Source organism: Macrotis lagotis, chromosome 7 (assembly GCF_037893015.1).
Source record: "Macrotis lagotis isolate mMagLag1 chromosome 7, bilby.v1.9.chrom.fasta, whole genome shotgun sequence".
NCBI classification, from domain to species: Eukaryota; Metazoa; Chordata; class Mammalia; order Peramelemorphia; family Peramelidae; genus Macrotis; species Macrotis lagotis.
In genome coordinates, this window is record NC_133664.1 from 172,007,073 (window position 1) to 172,026,938 (window position 19,866).

At 36.1% G+C, this 19,866-nt stretch overlaps 1 protein-coding gene and 1 pseudogene across 1 annotated transcript in view; both read left to right on the forward strand.

The window, feature by feature from the left end:
- FRMD4A (FERM domain containing 4A) overlaps positions 1-19,866 on the forward strand; it is a 573,082-nt gene that overhangs the window by 82,307 nt on the left and 470,909 nt on the right. The gene's annotated exons all lie outside the window — the stretch shown is intronic.
- LOC141493565 (KH domain-containing, RNA-binding, signal transduction-associated protein 1-like) lies at positions 11,096-19,125 on the forward strand (annotated as a pseudogene).

A 19,866-nucleotide genomic window follows, 5' to 3' on the forward strand; every position in this document is an offset into this window, starting at 1 on the left:
CTCTTTTCCTGGTGAAGAAACTGATGCTCAGAGAGGTTAAAACATTTACCCAATGTCACCTAGGCAGTTAAGATAGTAGAGTCAGTCATATAGCCCAAGTCTTCTGATGCCAAGGGCTCTTTCCTCTTCTTCCTATTTAGTTACATATAGGCCTCCCTCCAAATGGGAGAATAATGAAAAATTTGATATCTGCCTACTCATTTCCTTAGCAGTACATAATTAAGATACACTTGTATATAGTTTCAAATTCATAGTTGGAAAAATTGAGAATAAATTCATCACTCACATTACAAATTAGTCACTTATGGAATAATTCCCATAGAGTACTCAAGCATGAGTGACCCCTGCTCATAGAGAATAGATAGATCACTGCTATCCTAACTTAATCTCCTTAATAAGAGACTGATTTTTTTCACAGTGATCCAACCTAAAAATCTCTTCTTCAATTACAGGGATAATGTATAAGAAACTTTACTTTCATAGATCCCAGGCAAATTTCTTATGACTTCTCCAAGGCTATTATTTTCAGTTGTTTTTCAGTCATTTTCAACTCTTGATGACCCCTTTTGGGATTTCCTTGATACAGATACAAGAGTGATTTGCCATTTCCTTCTCTAGCTCATTTTGAAGATAAGGGTTAAGTGACTTGTCCAGTCACACTGCTAGTAAGAGGCCAGATTTGAACTCAAGAAGATGAGGTTTCCTGATTCCAGGTCATGTTCTCTACCTACCATATCTCTTAGGCTACACTTTCTTTATGGGTCCGTATACAAAGCCCACCTCTCTGTCTGCCTCTATCTGCTTGTTTCTGTCTGTTTGTCTCTCATTCTCTGTCTATTGGTCTTATTGTTTAGCACTAAGTGTCTTAGTCTCTCTCTTATCATTCAACACTGGGTTATCTTACAAGAGCAAAGTTAACATCAATTGTATGTTTGCAGTTGTTTAAACAGTCTTCTGTCAAGTTATTTGACATCACTGAATCTCTATTTCCTTAGCTGTAATGTAATCCATATAATCCCATAAACCATCTATGAACATAAAATGAGGTAATTTATGTGAAGGGACTTTGTCACCACAAAATTCTATATAATGTAAGCTGTTACTGTTTTTAGAAATAGGTAATTCTCATGCTCAGTTCATTTTTTTTCAAACCATTGTTTTCCAAAAACAGGACAGGGAGTAATTACTTGAATGGCATGATTGAAAAAACTTTTGCTAAAGAAATTTCCTGTCTAATGACTTTTGTTATTGATTTTAATGTTAAAAATACTTTTATTTTATGAAATAAAAAATGAACTACATAGTTCCAATTTCCATAACATGTACAAACTTGTCTGAATTAATAGGGATAATCTAGCTTTGGGGAAAAGTTTGCTTTTTGTTTCCCTCTTCTCTTTTCTTCTCTCCTCTCTTCTCATTTCTTCTCTTTCTGTTCTGATGCTCTCTGCCTATGTCTCTCTGTCTTTTTCTCTGTTTTTCTTCTCTCTCTTTTAGCTTTTAGTCTCTTAAATTCCTTCTTCTCTCTCTCTCTCTCTCTCTCTCTCTCTCTCTCTCTCTCTCTCTCTCTCTCTCTCTCTCTCTCTCTCTGTCGCTCTTGCTCTCTCTCCCCCTCCTTCCTCTCTTTCTCACTGTCTCTCTCTTCAATTTATTCTGATAGAGGAGTTAGCATGTGATTTTGTCTTGAAATCTTGGAAGTCAGTTATTCTTGAATTACCTTAACTAATACCCCATCCCATTTTCTAATAGAAAACCATAGTCCACTGCAAAAATTGGGAAATGTTCCTTTCTTTTTTGAGAGGAAAAACTTAGAACTAGCACCTTCTTCTTCTTTACTAGTTTTCAAGTCTTTATACACAGACATACAAATGTGGTAATCCACTCACCAGAATTTATAAGCTTCTAAAAGTACATATTTTTCTAGTCATCAGAATATAAAAAAATTACAGATTTGAGGTATTTCATGAGACTTAATAATAACTTAAGTTTCTATAGTCCTTTGAAGAATACAAAGCACATTCTTTACAACTATCTGCTGAGGTAGGAATTAAAAGTGTTATTCCTCATTTTATTGCTGAGAATGCTGTGACTCAGCCACAAAATGTTGATAGACAACATGGTTTCCAACTAGTTCTAATACTTAGGTGAGCTTAGAAAAATCATGAAATTAGGAAAGTTGCTTTACTTCTCAGGCTTTAATTTCCAACCTGAAATTTGGGCTAGACAACCCTTCTTGTTGTCTAGTCCAACCAAAAAGGAATCCACGATGTATTATTCTCAATAAGTGTAACACAGTTTCTGCTTTAAGACCTCCAATGATAGAGACCTCAGTACTTTCTAAGCAACTTGTTATACTTTTAAACGGTTTTAGTTTTTAGGAAGTTTTTCTTTAAATTAAGCTGGAATGTACCTTTTTGAGACAAAGAAAAGTAAGTCTGCTTTACCTTCAATATGATAACCACTCAAATGTCCTTCCTAAAGAATTAAAACATCCTCACTCTTTCTCAGTTTTCATATAGCATTATGTCCATTGACATGGTTTCAGTTTGTGAATATCTTTATTCATATGTAATGCCTAGACCTGAGAGCAGTATTCTAGGTCAGCAAAGAGATCAGCAGGATCATTCCTTCCTTCATTCTGGACACTGTGCCATTTTAAGATCAAATTGTTGTGTTTTTGTTTGTTTTTGTTTCGTTTTGGCTTCATGTCACATTGCTGTTTTACAATGTATTTCTCGTACTTAGCCCTCAACATCTAGATGTTGGGTCAGGAAAATCAAAGTTCAAATTCTGTCTTAGATAATTCCTAGTCACTTGAACCTGGGCAAAATCTCTCAGCCTTCTTTGTAAATGGAGATAATTAGCACCTAGCTCACAGGGTTATGGTGAGGATCGAGTTAGATAAACTTGTAAAGCACACTAGTTATTATTATTGGTGCTATTTTTAGAATTAACACTTATTTCCCATTTGGGAATTTGTCTTTTCCTATAAGCAGTGGGTACCTTGCAAGAAAGAAAAGTACAATCCAGAAATCATGAACCTCATTCATCCTTACAGTATGGAAATAGCACAGATGTTTTCATGCAGACTTTTCCTAATATGCTGTGGTACAAAACAAAGTATGCCATTTTCCTAGCTTGATTACTGTAGATAATAATACCTGCTGATGTGTCCTTTGAGAGAATTTCACATTCAGTTGACCTAATCCTGTCAATGAGAAAAGAATAGACCAAATGCTTATTTGGGTAATGGGTTTGGGGGGTTTTTTGGTTGGTTTTTGTTTTTGGTAGCAAGAGTTGGATTTTGTGGTTTTTGTTCTTTTGGCTCTGTAAGTATTTCATATAAGAGAACTAATTAATCTCTTTTTTACAAAGGAATTAGTTTGTTCTCCCCAGGAAGGCCAAGTTTTGTTCTCCCCTTAGAACATTTCCCTGAAGTAGAAATAGAATCCTATTTTATGGCACTAGCTCATACTTCCCCACAGGGCTATTGAGTACTAGCCAGAGACCTGTGGGTAATTTATAATCCTACTTTAAGCATGAGAAAGGGGTAGCAATGACCTGCTACTCCCTGGAAACAATGCCTAGTGACCTGGTCTCATGACCAGTCCATTGTGGAGTTGGTCCAACTCTTTGGAATACATTGAGTATTTAGTTGAATCAGAATGATCATTTACTACATCTTTAAAGCTGAATGGTACATACTTCCCCAGGGGAGAGAAGTTTCTAGTCATTTTAACTGAGAGACAGAGAAAGAGAATGTTTAGGGAGAAGAGTGGGACAAGGGATATGGGAGTGGGGAGCAGCAGTGAGATAGTTTTCTGCTGAAAACTTGAAACTCCAGCTCTAATAAGGTGATCATTATGGAAGCCAAGAGGGATACTAATGAAAACCCAGTAGGTGTGCTTTGGGGAGGGGAGGATGGAGAGGGAGGGGAGTGTCACTATTCCCAGCATGCTGATTTGTTTTTCCTAGAGCAGGTGATACCATGTGATTGAGGCAGTTTGATTTCTCTGGGAACTGTGATGACAATCAGACTCCAGCTTCTGTGAATGGGAGCTGGCACAGGTCAAGGCCCTAACATGATAGAAAATGAATAACAAGTAGAGTGCCAACAGAAAGTACAGCACATCCTCCCAGGGAAACTGGAGACTCCAGAGAGCCATTCTAAGTGACTGGTGGGAAAATAAGCAAGAGAGGAAATGTCTATTGCAATAGTAAAATCAACCAGGTAAATGGTCTGTGAAGGAGCAGCTGACACTTTAGGGGGAAAATAGGGGGTCTTACAGTGTGCAGAGGGTAGAGAGAGAAACAGATAACACTTGAAATACAGAATTGTAAAGAATGTGAACTATTCATTCTAATTCTATTATAATTGAGGGTTCACCCTCCAGTCTTTAACTATGAACTTCCCTCCTAATGATAGTTAATCTCATTTAGCAGTCAGTAACAAACACTGGCCAAGTGCCCACAGTAAATATACCTATTGTTTTGGAGTTCACATTAAAGAAAAGCTATTGAGTATCCCCCCCCCCCAAACATAAATGCAATCATTTACTAACCTTAGCTTAATGGAATAAGTGAGTGGAGACTGAGCTAATAATTGGTTGGATAATGGGAACACTTGAGCAGAAAGTTAAAGTATAGAGGAATTTCCTATCTGATGATGATGATGATGATGCTGATGCTGCTATGTACTGAGAAATGTCCTAGTTGAAGGCAGGACAGTAACCTCAATGAATACGGATCCTATCAGTAAGATAAATCCTTCATGTTCCCTTTGAAAAGAATCTCCTTATCCAAGATATGGAACAATTCATAATAAACCTCAATTAAATAAACCCCAATTTTTAAACTATGCATAATGAAATCTCCATAAAATAAATTCATCTTTTCTCTTCTTTATAGGGTATTGAAAAGTGCATGTTTTTTGAATGAAATTCATAATGAAAATTGAAATTGTATAATTAAAATAATATTCCATAGGTGCATAGGTTGTCTTCCTGTTAGGCTCTGATCTACCCTTTGATACTTGTCTGACCATCTTCCTTTCTGGTCATTTATTCCTTTGGTGACATGCTACTTATTGCTTTTTTAGTTTATTACTTATTTTATGTTGTATTCTATTTATACTAATCTCTGTTGGCATGAGGTAAACGTATTATTTTAATTCCTTGAAAATTGTGAAATCAGATGCATAAATAATGACATCCCTCTAGGGTATGTTTGAGATTCAGTACAAATTCAGCTCAAACTCATACTACTTTTATGCTGACAATGAATGTTTATACACTCCTCCCCTGAAGTCTTACTCTAATATTTCATCATCATATGAAAAAGTACCAAGTTTGTCAAACAGGGTACAGATATTGGCAGATTCTATCATATAGAAAACTTTTGGGTCACGGTGTGGTATCATCTAAGGATTAACCTAGCTAAATTCAGAGAGGTCCATCACCAAGTTGCTTAGCTACCCTGAGGATCTTATTCTCCCAGTTTAAAAACTTTTTTGGAAGCAGTCATTCTTGACTTCTGTGCCTCATCTTTCTCCTACCTAACCTTAATCATTTAATGGACATTGCCTCAGTCATACTATAACTGGGGAAAGACCTAGTTGTAAAAAAGCCAGGATCTCTTACTGCATTTATGGCCATCTCTAGTTGCTTGATCCATATCTAACCACTGGATTCATATGGCTTCAGAGCAGAAAGTAAAATTGGAAGCTTTGCACAGCACCCCCTAACTTAAATCTAATTCACTTGCTTCTCATGGCATCAACTCCCTGATGTCATGGTCTTCTTTGAGAATGAAGGACACTCATTAATCACAATTAGTCTCAGGGCACAACAACTTTCAAAGATTATGGAGACAGCTAAATGACACAATGGTTAGAGTCTAGAAGACCTGACTTCAAATCCAGTATCAACACTTTCTAGCTATGTAACCCTTTGTCACTTAATCTCTGCCTGCCTCAGTTTCTTCAATTTTAAAATGGAATTCATAACAGTACCTGCTTCACAAAATTGTTTTTAGGATCAAATGCTATAATATTTGTAAAGTGCTGGCAAATCATAATTGTATAATAAATATTTGTTCACTCCTTCTCTTCTCTTTTCCTTTCTTTCTTTCTCTTACCCCTCCAAACTTTAGAGGAGCTATGTATAGCCTATATCAGTAGAGGTAGTGTCTGCACTAATGGCATTTTAGATCTCTGAAATATTCAAGAATTAAAGAAATTTATTGATGATTTTGGGACAGTGTCATATCTTAATTAAAATTCCATTTAGTTGAGCATGTATTAACACTAGAAGGGTAAAGCATAATAATTGATGTAAAACTTTCTTAGTCCTTTGAAACATATTTAAATTCTATTTTTTCTAGTGTTATAAGCATCTACAACGTGTTAGAACTAGGATAAAAATATAAAAATGGACAGATGCCTCATGGAGAATTTATAAAAGGATCCAAACAAGAGTCACACAAGATGAGATGGCATGGATGAATGGGTTTACATCTCTATCACTGTAAAATGTAACAATGTCAATGATATTACAGATCCACTGAAACACAGGAATAAAGTTCACATTTACTAGCAAAATATATGTTGGGGGTAATACATTTATAGATTTCATGTTTTCCACAAGGCTAAATAGACACACATACACACACACACACACACACACACACACACACACACACACATATGTATGTATATATGTTTGCAACAGTGGTAAAGGACCGTTTTCAGAGACCTGGTGATGAAATGCTTGCTGAATTGTATTATATAGAAGTTGAAATCAAAGAAATTTTAAAGGTTAGCTTTTCTAATTAAAATATCAGAGAAAAGAAATAAAATTTTACCAAAATAAGGTAGATAGGGCAATAGAATGGTATGTCTGGCAAAGTTTGAGTAGCTATCAATGGTACTGATGAGAACACCTTTCCCATTCTGGTTTTACTGGCAGCTAGTATATAAAAATTTGTGAGAGGTATAACCTCATGGGTGAGGTATGCCATTCATTATAGATTGATAGAATAGGCAAAGTTTCTTTGGGTCAGAACAATATGTCTGTGGGACTCTGTGTTCCTGGGTAGAATTTCCTTAGTGTATTTGTGTTTGTATTTGTATTGTATGAATCCTTGAAAACATCTTTTGATATTGTAAACATTCTAAGTTCTTTGTCACAGGGAACACTGAAATATTTGACAATGTGGCCTCTGTAAATGGCAATTCTTAACAATACATTTTGAACCTTTCTTGGGTGTGCTGATAAATGCTTACAATTAGTTCTCTAGAATAAATTGCAACTTTTAAAAAAAGTTTTAATCTGTCTTATTAAAGTGTCTCTATCACTTTATTAAGTCTAGGTAATCAATAAAACAAGTCAAATCCTAATTTGAAGAGTTTTCCAATTTCTGAGATGTAAATATTCACAATGAAATGTAAAATTTGATTATGTGAATTGGGATGAGAAGGTTGGGATGAGAAGTAAATGCATAGCCCTGCATTTACTAATCTTTCCTTTATGTACAGAAGGTAAGGGATGCTGGAAATCAAAGATCATGAAAGATTGACTAGTATTTCAAATGTCAGATTAACATGATATAAACAGGGGTCAGCACAGTCATTCTTAGGTCTTGAGTTGTATAAAAACATGTGATTTAGATTTGGTCCAAGGATCATAGTTTACTGACCCCTGATACAGAGATAAAGTTCTGCACTTGAAGTCAAGATGACTTGGTTTTAGATCCTGCCTCTAAAACTTCAAAATTGTATAACCCTGACCAGATCACTTAGCATCTCTGAGACTTAGTATTCTTAGCTGTGATCTGAAGGGATTGACTGGTACCTAAGTCCATGATTTGTTGATACCCATTAAGTCAGATCACTTGAACTCTGAACTAGCTGAAGTCTATTGCCCCCAACATATATCTTGCTAGTAAATGTGAACTTTGCTCTTATGTGATCTCATTGATGCTTGTTACACTTTCCAGTGACAGAGACATAATCTCATTCATCCATGTCATCTCATCTTGTGTGGCTCTTGTTTGGATCCTTTCATAAATTCTCCATGAGACATCTATTCAATTTGCTATTTTTATCCTAGTTATGACACTGCATAGATGCTTAAAACACTAGAAAAAATAGAATTTAGATATGTTTCCCACTTCTATCTTGACCAAATAACATACCATTTGTGTCTTTACATAATTGAAAAATTGAATGGAATACTTTGAATTTCTCCTCCACTTCCTCTTTTCTACAGGCACAGATCCTGTACTGTGTTCCAGTTGCTCACCACCTGAATCTTGGATTATTCTATAACTACATAGTGGGTCTCCCTGCCTCAATCTTTCCCCATTCCAGGCCATCTTCCAGTCAGATGTCAAAGTGATAATCCTAAAAGATAGACTAGACCAATACATGCATCCCCCAATTCAGTGACTGCTTATTTCTTCCAGAATTAAAATACAAAATTACTCAAATTATTTAGAGTTAAAAGTCTTTAAAATTAAAGTTCTTTAGAAACTGACCCCTTTCTACCTTTCCATTCTATTTACATCCTTTGTTCCCTTCCATATTCTCTGCTACCCAATTCCACATTTATCTTTTTGTATTCCATCTGACCTTGTGTCTTTTCACTGGCTGAGCTAGAATGCTCTCCCTACTCTTTTGTTACTCCTTTAAGATTCAATTCAAATTCTGTTTTCTGCAAGAAGCCTTTCCAAGTTGCCCCACCACACACACACACACACACACACACACACACACACACACACACACACACACACACACACACACACACACACACACACACACCCCACAAACATATCTGGTACCTTCCTTCTGAAATTGCCTTCTATTTGTAGACTGCATATGTCTAAATACACATCCTCATGTGCATACACATATATATGCATGCATACATCCCCATTTTAAGGACGAGGAAAACTGAAGCTAAGAGAGATTAAGTAATTTTTGCAAATTCACAAAACTAGTGAGGATCTGAGGAACAATTCAAGCTCAGAATCTCCAGATTTCAGTATTCTGAATACTAAGTCATATTAACCTCAACAAAAGATATAATTAATTACAAGTCACATTTTGAATTTACTTTAAAATTTTCACTAATAGCAGAATGTGACACTGACTGTGTATTTCTTCTGCTTCATTTTATCCTCGTAACAACCTTGTGAGGCAAGTGGGAAAATTTATAGATGAGGAAATCCTTGCACAAAGTAATTAAATAACTTGTCGAGATTATGCTACCAAATAGGAGCAAAGCTAGTTCTCTCTATTGCTCAGACCAGACTAATTTCACCAAATAGATTTCCCAATCAGCTGTCTCTTTAGGGATTGGTTATAAACTGGCATTTGTCTATATCATATCAGTTCCTCCTTTAAAAAGCATTTTTGTTTCCTCCTGATAGAAAGTACAGTAACTTTTCTATTTACAGCTCCAAGCACTACCTCTCTGTCTATCTTGGGATTTACATGGCGCCTCCACCTTTGGTATCGGCATATTCAGGCAGATCCATTAGACTTAATCTAATTATCTAATTTAATGAACTGAGAAATGTCTCATGGATATTTTTTTTTTGGCATAGGTCTGGAGCATTTTCTTTTCAATGCAACACATATAGAAAGCATTTCAAAAATTAGCAATAGTATTTCTTCAGTGTATGCAATAAATAGTCTTTTAATAGTCAAGAGCAAATTATTTTTTAATTATACTTAAAATTATTCTAACTGGAGGATGCCCATAAGTTTAATATGATTTATTGGGTTTTAGGGGCATTATTACAAAGGGAATAATATCTCATATTAAAAATTATGACATATTCTAGTTCACATATGATATTATCCTGATGTCTTTTGTACACAAGGATGACTCAATGAAAAGAATGCTGGGTCTGAACTCTAGCTTTGACACTGATTAGATCTGTTATCATGGGTAGGTTATCCTCTCTGAGTCTTAGTTTACTAATCCATAAAATGGGGGAAATAATAACTTCTTGTAGAGATTTGTTCTGAAGAAATTGTAAACCTTAAAATTACATATAGATAAGAGATAAAATAATAGTTATTAATAAAACATGTACATTAAATTTGTTTTAAGAGTATTCATGGGTTGTGTTTATTCATCCATCTTATCTCATCTATTCCTCTTTTTAACTGGAGGGGGGGAAGGGAAGAGAATTTTCTGGAATTAGAAGATACAGTCTATGGCCATAGATTATATCAAAATTGATAGCACCACATTGATTTAACTAATTTAACTCTGATTTAACTAGTAATAATAATAAGTCCTCCACCTCCACCAATTTCCATTTTCCATACTGTTCCTACTTGGTAAATCCGTTTTAAATTGGATCCTCCAGTTCTTTACCAGCATTAAACTTTTGTCTCTTTTGATCCAGTCCTTAAGATTGATAATTTAAAAAAATCTGACACAGGATCAGGAAGATAAAATGTATTGGTACGATTAGGCATTAGAAAACTTAGGTTCTCTAAGTTTAAGGTTCTCTTAAGTTTAAGCCCAGCCACTAACTAGATGTGATATCTAAAACAAGTTATTTAACCACTTTCAGCCTGAATTTCCTTATCTATGAAATAAGACTACTTGCACTCTTATTTGATTTCAGAAAAATACCTTAGTAAAGAAAGTCATCTGGTACAGCAGGAGTTTGGCAGCTAATTCCTGACCCAGGAGGGGTGTTAGCTATTTCAGTTAGGTTATAGTATAATGAGAAAAAAATAAGAAGACACTGATGAGGAGCACTCACTGTTGTCCAAATTGTTTCACCCCATGAATCTGGATGAATGAGGAGTTCAGAGTGAGAGAAGATATTAAAACCTGGGTAGTTTCCCTTCTCAGACTAATCTCATGCCTAAAAACCAGCTCAAATGTCCACAGGCTATAATAGGTATCGAAGAAAGAAAATGGAAATAGAGCAACATTTAAGCTTTGTGCTACTGAAAAATCAAGAACAAAATCAAGGAAATGGAAAAGAAGTAGCAGAAGCAGAAGGGAAATGTTTCTTTTTTTGGCAAATGAATCAAGGTCTCTTTCCACTGTGAGCCGCTTTAGAAGTGATGGGTTATGGAAAGCAGGAAAAGTTCATAGATGGTATGTTTGTCTGGTAAAAAATATTGAATGAGTAAGCACATATCTCTTGCCTAAACACACAGCAAGGCTAGCTCAGAAGATTATAGGGTCATAGATTTAAAGATGAAGTGACTTCAAAGGTCATCTAGCCTGACCACTTCACTTCACAATATAGAAAATAGGGGCTTAGAGAGTTTAAGTGACTTGTACAGGATCAGTGAGGTAATAAATATCACAAGTGGAATTCGAATCTAGAGTCTAAGAAATTCTTTATGTCCTGTTCCTGTTGGATAGCTAGATAAGTCTGGTCTTTTTAAAATACCTAGGGATATTGAAGTTCATGTTATATAAGCAAAGCTGAAACTAATGATTCCACAAAGATGTTTTTTTTAAATTAGGCCAAAATGGTCCTTGATTCCAAGAGCCTACAATCTAATCAGGGAGATAACATGCAAAAAGCTATTTACAAATAAGGACTATACAGGATAAATTGGAGAGATCATTTAAGAAGGCACTTAAAATTAAGGGGAATCAGGAAAGTTTTCTTGCAGAAGGTTATCAGACTTAAAGGAATTTGGGAAATTCAAGAGGTAAGAGAAGAAAAGAGATCATCCCCAGTATGGGAGATGGTGAAAGTGTACAGATTTAGAAGTCTTCTATGAGGTACAGCAAGACAACCCCTACCACTGAACCATAGGGGATGAGGAGAGGAAAGTGAGGTGTAAAAAGACCAGAAATGTGGGAAGGGGATAGGTTAGAAAGAGATTTTAGGGTCAAACAGGGAATTTTATATTTGATCCGAGGCAGATTGGATAGAGAGTATGGTTAGGGAACCCAATTAGCAGGCTATTAATGTAGTCCAAGGATGAGATGCTGAGGACCCGGATGGTGGCAGTGTCAGAGGAAAGAAGAAAGGATTTAAGAGAGGTGTTGCAAATGTAGGATTGACAGTACTTAGCAATAGATTGGATGTGGGAGGTGAGAAAGAGGAGGATGACACTGTTTGTGATTTTGGATGACTTTGAGAATGCTAATACCTTTGAATGTAATTGAAAAGTTCCAAAGTAGAGAAGTTGGGAGCAAATGAAATCCATTTTGGATATGTTGAGTTCAAAATGTTTACAGGACATCAGATTTATGGTATTTGTTAAATGGTTGGAGATTCAAGGCTATATAGATCAGGAAAGAGGTTAAAGCTAGATTAATAGATCTGAGAATCACGTGCATAGAGATGATAATAGAATTCCTGGGAATGGATGAGATCACCAAATGAAATAGTATATAAACAGAAATGAAGTCAATGATGATAATTGAAAACTTAGATTTTGAAATTGAGAGATTATTGGTAACTTTGGAGAGGGCAGTGAAGAACTGCTTGACCATCCCATCTACCCAGTGTAAAAAGGACCTTCCTGGGTGTGTTCCTTTCTTCTATCCAAATGTCAGACCACTGAAAAGAGGGACTGCCTCATTTTTTTACTTGTATCCTCAATACTTATCACATATGTCCATTCCACTATTGTTGGCGTACAAGTACCTTAATAATTAAGTACAATTTATATACAACATTATGCAGAGTTTTTGTTGTTTGTCTTTCATTTTTCAAGAGGACCAAGATAGCAGGGAGGTGATGCCCTGGTATGCAAGAGAACTGGATCTAAGTGAAGGAGGACTGTGCAAAATTACCAGCTCTAGGGCGGGAGAGAAGGAAGACAGGAGAGCATGAGATCAGGACACCTTAAAAAATGAATGAATCTTTTGTCTGTGTAGAGTAGAATCCTTTCATATTCTGGAACTACATGGAGAATAGATTATGGGTAACCACTACATTTGTTCCCTTCCAACAGATGGGAGGAAGTAATACAGGCAGCCAGACACTTGAAACAATAGTTATTTAGCTTTCTGCCTCTAGTAGCAGTTAATCTCTATCTGGCTTAGACTGATGCTGTATAAACTCTCTGAGTAACTGTGAGTTCACCATAGCTTTTTTGCCCCTTTTTCTGGCAGACCAGTTTTGAAGTGTTCATGGTTCATGGTACTGGGATATCAATCAGCCTTGGTTAATCTCACCTTCTGCAGGAGGGATTTTCTAGCCCCACCATGCCCAAGTGCAAATACTGTCTACTCTCAATTACCTTCCCCCAATAGGTTAATATATCTTGTATGTACCTAGGTATTTATAGATCTCTTCCCTATTATAATCTGTGCTCTTTGATTTTTATCTTAACCTCAGGATTCAGTTCTTGGTATCTCGGAAGCATTTGATAATTGCTTGTTGATTGGCTATCTAGGCACAGTGCCTATTATGTAGTAGGCATTTATAAATGCTGGTTGAATTTTGGAAATAAATTAGGCAGCCTTGAAGGCAGCCCAAGCCTATCTTCACAGAGTAGGTCCAATGCATTCCTGTATCATGAGGCAAGTGGAGGATTGGGAATTGGGAAGGATGGCAATTCCACTCCATTCCACAAAGATCAAGTTACATTTACCTGGGGTGATAAATACCTCATTACTGTTTACAGGTAAAGAAAATAAATTTGCCATGAAACAAGAGGAATCCTCTAAAGGAACATTTGTTGGAACTAGGAAAGAGTTACCTGGATAGATTGCAGATTCTTCTTTTCCTTTATATTGGGATGATTTGATGTTATCCTGCTTGAAGACTGGAAAAGGAATTTGGTGATCTTTCCAGGGACCTGATGATTGAATAAAATAACTTGGGGATAAACCACCAAAGGCTGTTCTTGGAATATCTCCTAAGACATACTGGTTCACACTAAGTAGACAGCAAGTGAATGAAGGTCTGTTATTATCTAGATAGGGGTTCCTATTCATTCAATTATGCCTAGAAATGGTGCCTGTGATGAGATGCCGTCTGCCACAGAACTCAAATGACAGGGATCATTAATTCTTGCAACTAGGATAATCACCAGGTGGATTGAGGATGAAATTACTCACCCTTATGCAATATTTTGCAAAATTAGTTTCATTTTATAGGCCTTTTTTTCTCCTTTCCTCATCACCCTATAATCATCCTATTGTTATTATTTGAAAAATAAAACTTTCAGAGACTGGCAAGTAGAATCAGTAAGGTGGTTTTGGGACTCATTCTTGAGTGGTTATTGTACAATACTGGAAAAGTATTTCAGTAATTTGGATGCTATATACAGTATCAATCAAAAAGGATTTATTAAGAGCCTACTCTGTTCCAGGGCCTTGCTAAAAAAAAAAAAACACAAAAACAGTCCCTGCCCTCAAGAGGCTTACATTCCAGTTAATAATCAATTAATTATTTCTAAATATATCTTTTCAAATTAAAAAAATGGTTCTCAAGGAATAACACATTATCCAATAAAAATAGGGACTCTTTTCTCTCTCTCTCTCTCTCTCTCTCTCTCTCTCTCTCTCTCTCTCTCTCTCTCTCTCTGTCAGGTCAGTCTCCTCCAAGTATCTAATGATTTAATACATATAAAGTAATATAACTCTCTCTTCATTAAGGTAGTGGTGTTCACAGTCAGCATGTTCTTCTTCAAATATAATACTAAATTCCTCTTGTTATACCTGAAGTCCCTATCTTTTTGTTTTGACCTTATTAGAGAGAGAAAATCTGTGTCAGGTCAGTCTCCTCCAAGTATCTAATGATTTAATACATATAAAGTAATCTCTCTCTCTCTCTCTCTCTCTCTCTCTCTCTCTCTCTCTCTCTCTCTCATCTAGCTATCTATCTATCTAGCTATCTAGCTATCTATCTAGCTATCTATCTTTCTCTCTCAATAGTTCCTGATACATAGTAGGCTCTAAATAAGTGCTTATTGATTGATCTGCTCTGGTCGATGGATAGAGTCACCAATCCCGAAGTTAAGAAGACTCATCTTCTTGAGTTCAAATTCAGCTCAGAAACTTATTAGCTGTGTGACCCTGGAAAAAATTGCTTAACCCTATTTAACTCAGTTTCCTCTTCTGTAAAATGAACTAGAGAAGAAAATTGTAAGTTATTCCAATATTTGCCAAGAAAACCCTAAATACTCCTACCCCTCTGCTGTGGCAGCCACCGCAGCCGCCACCAAGATGGAGCCCAAGAGATCCTGTACCTGCTTTAGCTCCTAGTCTGGAAAGACTCATTTGACAGGTCTTTCACCCCTACTGCACAGAAATAGAGAAGATTCAGAAGGGTAATCAAAGAAAGCTGATGAGGAGAATTACCTGGATTTACTTTCTCAATAGAACATGAACCTGAAGGAACAAGTCCTGATACCAGTAAAAACAGGATCCCAAATTTAATTTCATAGAGTTCCTAGAACCACAAGGGAATAGGTTCAAAAGACTATGAGGCCTACAAGGGCCAAAATACCAGTATTGGGAAAAGGTTCCATGAGAGACAAAGCAAAGGAGGAAGAGTTATGCAAAGAGATATTTTTTAATTATTTTCATCCATATGCACATGCATATTTTTAAGTTATAAAATTTCCTTCCACTCTCCCTTCCCACCCCACTCCCAGTGGCAAACTGAGATTTAGCAGATTAGCATTGTATGTGCATATTTTTGATAAACATAGTTACAGATTAGTTATTTTTAGTATGAAGGATTAGGATAAAGGGAAAGAGATATATAACAGATAATTTTTAGAAAGTGTTCATCAGATTCTGAAGGGTTTTTTTTCTGTTTTTATTTTTGTTTTGTTTTGTTTTTCTTCCTCTGGATGGGGATAATTTTGTCCATATTCAGTCCAATTCAGTTGTTCTAGCTCTCTGAACTGCTGAGAGGAGTTGCTTCCATCAAGGTTGTTCATCTCATAATGTTGTTGATGTGTACATTGTTCTCTTGGCTCTGCTCCCTTTGCTCAGCATCAGATATCCATAAGTCATTCCATATTTCTCTAGAGTCCACCCATTTATGGTTTCTTATAGAACAATCATATTCTATAGTATTAATTTTCCAAAACTTGTTTAGTCATTCCCCAGTTGATGGACATTTCCTCAGTTTCCAATGCTTTACCACTACAAAAAGAGCAGCTATGAATATTTTGGACATTGTTGGACTTTTCCTTTTCTTATAATTTCTTCTGGATATAAACCTAGAATTGGAATTGCTGGGTCAAAGGGTATGAACAGCTTTATTGCTCTTTGGGCATTGTTCCATATTGCACTCCAGAAAGGTTGGATCTGTTCACAACTCCACCAAGATATCAAAGTATGACCACTTAAATATGAATCTACACATATTCATTGAAGATTTTGGGCCAGTCTGTGGGGCTTATGCCACCATGGCTCACACTATGGAAGAGGTGAAATCCCTTGTTCCGAAAATGATGGCTATCTTCCAAGAAGTTTCTTGAATTATCCTTATCTGTATGGTAGACCTGAACCTAATTATGGGCATGGGGTTCCAGTAAAAGGAAGGAGAGCAGCTCCTCTACCTCCCCCTGTTTCCAGGGACTGTGATGCTGAGCCTTCTTGGAGAATCCTGATCTGTGGGGCCAAGTGAGAGGGGCTATCACTTATAGGTGACAGCCTCCTCCTCTAGAAGTCAAGGGAGCCCCTATTCCAGGAGCCCAAGCCACAGGCAATCAGAGAATACTTCTTCCTCCACCGCCAGAACCAGAGATTTACAAAGTCTATGGAGAAGATGATATACAGGGACAAAGACATGAAGAATTATGAAGGCTTTTATAGCCAGGGTCAAGGGGACTTGCTATAGACATGGAAAGGATCAAGATTCTTATGAAATTTATGGTCAAGATGACTGGAATAGGACAAGGCCTTCCCTGAAGGCCCTTCTAGCTAGGTTAATACATAGAACACCAATATGGACATTATTAAAGCAAACTATCAGTTATGCAAAGTTGTTACTGATTTCTTATGTCTCGCAAGATTCCTATTGCTTTACCCATGATAGGTAAGTAATTGTCTAAATGTTTCACTTAGTGATTCCCTTTTTCTCCCCCCCCCCCCCACCACATCCTCATTTTGCATTCTGGCTTCTGGATATAGTATATTTTAAAATTAGTTAAAATAGATTTAGAAATATAAAATTATTTTTTTATCATGTAAATTTTTTTCTTTCTTTGTTGTTTAAAACTCAACTGTATCTTTTAAAATAAAAACAGAAGTTGAGTTAAAAAAATTGTTGGTTTCCAAAGTGACATTGCATACTTAAAGGTTCTGAAATTTATCTCTTAGGTTTGGTTTAATGCAACCTGTAAAGTTGTAGTAGATTCCCAAACTAGGCTATATTTCAAAATTCAGGACTGAAAAACAATCTGAAAATCATAAGAATAGTAGTATATGCCACATTTAAAAGTCAGCTCAGATGTCAAATACTTTTCCTTAAAAGCATATGGCGGGGTATCTTAAGTTTAAATTTTTACTATGAGAGATTCTTATCAATTAAATAGTCAGTATATTTTTGACTTTTACATATGTAGGTTTTGAAATCTAGCCCCAAACATAAATGACGAGTGTTAGTTAAGGTTTGGAAATGGGGAGAGGATGAAAAGGAGGCTGATAGGCTGAATTTCATTTGATGCAAAGATCTTTTTAGCTAAGGAAAAAATTTTAAATCACTGCATCTAATGAAACCAGTATTTGAAATCAGAAAGCAAAATATTGCATATGGTTGAGGTTTGTTTTCTCCAAAATTGGCAATGCTCCTTGGGATACTGGGGACTGAAAAAAATACGTTTTAAACAAGTTGATAACACTGAGCCAACCCAAATGATGCATTCTTTCAAATATGTCTCAACATTAAAAAGGGACACTGAAACTGGAAAAAAAAAAGGTATGTTGGGGGGGGATCCCTTCTGTATATAGACTAAAATTCTAATTAAATTTATACTGTTTTCCCATTTTGTTCTTGAAAACTAAATACTACATTTGTAAGTCTGCTTAATAGTAGCTAAGACTTATGCCAAATGTCTATAGTAGTTTTTAAATACAGTTTAGTCCTTTTTTCATCAAAAAAAAATAAAAAGAAAGAAATGAAAACCTCAAACGGGGTCACTCAGTCAGAATGAAAAAAATAACTGAACAACCAAACTAGACTACAAGCTATCATTTAGCACTTCTTTAATTTCCAAGGACCACATAATTTCGCTAAGTGTTTTTTGAATTCCCATTCACTGTGGGATGACCACCATAGTGGCCACATGATGTAGTTTTGACCAACTCCATGCTTTCAAGATACTAAGAGACAAAAGGAGTGGAACCTTCCTGGTCTTCCTACTTGGAAGACTTGCTCTTTATCTACTTTGACATGCTTCCTCTTTTAGTAATTAAGCAAATTCAATTATAAGAGACTTTAAAGGAAATGTGTGAAGCTTCTCGGATGTGCCAGAGAAACACTCACTGAACAAATGCAAGAGGTTGCTGTCCTTGTTGCCTTTTTAACAATTTTGGATTCCTGCTCTGGTATATGTGTATCACTATATATATATATATATATATATATATATATATATATATATATATATATATATATATAATCTTATAGATACATAGTTACTTGCCTATTGTCTTCCCCATTATCATGTCAGTTTCTTGAAGACAGACTGTATTTTTTTAATTTTGTTTTGTTTTCTTTTTTTTAATTCCTTTTACCACTGATACTTAACATGATGCTTCGTAAGCCCTTAGACTTTTGATTAAAAAGTCTGTGAGGGGCAGCTAGGTGGCGCAGTGGATAAAGCACCGACCCTGAAGTCAGGAGTACCTGGGTTCAAATCTGGTCTCAGACACTTAATAATTACCTAGCTGTGTGGCCTTAGGCAAGCCACTTAACCCCACTTGCCTTGCAAAAAAAAAAAGTCTGTGGCATCCCTGTGATTATTTCCCTTACACCTCCTCCAGGCCTCCACTCCCCTGGGGGCCATCTCTTAGTTGGCTCTCCATAAATCACAAGCAAACAAAACAGACTAATTCCTGGGAAACTTCAGCTGGGGAAGATGAGGGGGCTCAAGGAAAGACCAAAGAGCAAAAGAGGGAAAGGACCACGAGGCATTGGCTGTACCTCATCACATGATGCTGACTAAATTGATGTTCAGAATTGAATGAAGAATTTCAATTTCTTCAGGTTGATTAGTCACAGGCTGTCCTGCAAACATTGTGACAGGACTAAGAAATCCTTTTGTTCCACATAGGATTTTATAATCTACAGATTTGCTATAAAATCATTTCTACTGTTGACTTGGTTTGCTGTGGCAGTGGCTATTTTCCATGTTAAGACAACTTACATTTATTCAGTGGTTTGTCATCCAACTTATTGATTATCCAGATCTCTTGTTTTTCCTTTTGCTACTGCCTCCTCCCTTTTTTGGTCATTTCAGTGATCCCCTCTCCTTCCTTCCATGGAGGGGAGCGAAAAAATGAAACTCAATAATATTTAATAATCATTTATTAAGTGTTCTACCTCTTGGAAATCATAGTTCCCAAGATTAGATTAGACCAACTACAACCTCCTCCATGGAGTTCTCTCCTGGTTTTCCATTTTCTGGTTCTGCTCCTTCCATTCCTCATAAAATTATATTGTATTCATTTGTCTGTTTATGTTTGTCACTGTCCCCATCCCAGGGACTGCTTCATTTTTGTCTTTGTCTTCCCAGACTTTAGCATTGATGTACTTGTATACATCAAACACAAAAACATTATTATTGAATTGAATTAAATCTGCTCATTTAAATTGTTTTTTTGTGATCATTTAACTTGATTCAGAGCAGAGTTGCCTTTTTCCTCTTTATTTACTCCATGGATGGATTCAGGACTG